Source organism: Epinephelus moara, chromosome 4 (assembly GCF_006386435.1).
Source record: "Epinephelus moara isolate mb chromosome 4, YSFRI_EMoa_1.0, whole genome shotgun sequence".
NCBI classification, from domain to species: Eukaryota; Metazoa; Chordata; class Actinopteri; order Perciformes; family Serranidae; genus Epinephelus; species Epinephelus moara.
This window is the reverse complement of record NC_065509.1, coordinates 118,595-120,342: the sequence shown is the minus strand read 5'-3', so window position 1 is coordinate 120,342 and position 1,748 is coordinate 118,595. Positions and strand designations below refer to the sequence as shown.

Below are 1,748 nucleotides of genomic sequence, written 5' to 3'. Positions count from 1 at the left end.
GAAGAAATGGTTGTAATTCCTACACGGTTCATACTACATTTTTGAAAAAAGCCTTAAATGAAAGCTGAGAGTCTGCACTTTAAGCAGGTATTCATTGTTTCATTTAAAACCCATTGTGGTGGTGTACAGAGCCAAAATGATGACAACTGTATCATTGTCCAAATAATTATGGACCTGACTGTATATCGCTGAGGGCAAAAAAAATCGCAATGTCATTTTTTCCCAATATCTTGCAGCCCTACTCCTGGTAGATCAGCAAGCTTGTGTTGCTGTGGCACTACACAGGTTAGACCAAGCACTGCTGTTGGCCACCAGCCTGCTGTGACCCCCACACTGGGTTGTCTGGTTAGTGCTGTCTGAATTTGAGATGCTAGAGGTAGTCTCATAGGCAGGGAGTAAAGCGGAGAGGGACTGCAGAGTAGCAGCTTGCCAGCTAGCTAGCAGTCATAGCAGCTTGGCCTACTAACCAAGGGTGGTGCTTGTCATATGATTGACTCCGCCCATGTTGAGCACAGTCCTGTATTGCACTCTGCATTGAGGGGCTTCCAGGTGCTGTTTAGATTTTGTTGCAGCAGGAGAAGTTAGTCTTCTTCTGGTAGAAATCTATTCATTTTCATCTATTCACTTCTGTTCCTCTATTCTATTCTTCTATTCTTCTTCCCAACAGCAGAGGAATGAATGAGGGTTGACATTGTATGAAAGCAAAGTGCAGTACTTTCTTAGTTAGGGTTAAGACAAATGGCTTGGGTTAAAATGAAAAGCTTCCTGGCAGAAAGCCCTGAAGGCACATTTCTCTCCTGTGCTATGCAGGAGCCGTCAATACCTTATACGTATGATTTATACAATAAATAACAAGTGAGGTACTTTCAACATTATGTATGAAACGCATATTTAAAATCTAACTATTTTGAGGATCCTTCTCTGAACAAAAATGAGCTCATGGAACAGAAAATGGTAAAGTCGCCTGTGGTGTCATTAGGCATTTAAAAAAATGCTTCTCTACTATCTCCTTTCCTAAAACATTTCCCTGTAGTCGTTTACTGAAAGTTCTTATGAATTCCTATTAGGGATGCATGATAGTATCGGCACATCATCAGTATCAGACCACATCGGTTTTAAAATAAACCATAAGAATCGGAAACATGAACATGAATAAAATAATCTAGGGTTTAAAGTGGTGTTTCTGGCCACCTTGTACGTAAGTCCAGTATTTGTTTTCTTTTTAGCTCAGGTTGGACTCACCAACCTTGACGAAAGTGCCTCCTAAGCTGCAAGACACTCAATGTTCTTAGCCAGCCATTTGTTTGATCAGGGTATCCGCGGATCCTTGAAAAGTCTTAAAAAGTCTTAAATTCATGTATCTAAAAGTAAGGCCTGAAAATGTCTTAAATTCATTAGAAATGTCTCAGATTGGTCTTAAATTCATTACTCAAAGGTCTTAAAATTGTTGCGGAAGGAATATTTAATCTGACTTTATTTCTTTTCTTTTTTTTATTCTTGCGGCACTTTTCTGTGAGTATCCATGCGCCGTCCAATAACGGCGCGCACTGGTGTTAGCACATACACAATGAATGGGTTCGTCGGCGGAGGTCTGCGCTTTGCACGCGCTGGCCACCTGGCACTCAATGTGCTGCTGTAGTGGTTTGTTTTCCAGACGTGAGTATCTTTGAGCAGTGAAAGTTATTATTTATGACTTTTTACTTGTCGGCAGTGATTTGTTTTCCACAGAGCTCTACGTGCGAGCATTT

General features: G+C 40.9%; 1 protein-coding gene across 1 annotated transcript in view; it reads left to right on the top strand.

Moving 5' to 3' along the window:
- Positions 1–1,748, top strand: part of abhd18 (abhydrolase domain containing 18) — a 29,519-nt gene that overhangs the window by 3,945 nt on the left and 23,826 nt on the right. The window lies entirely within an intron of this gene.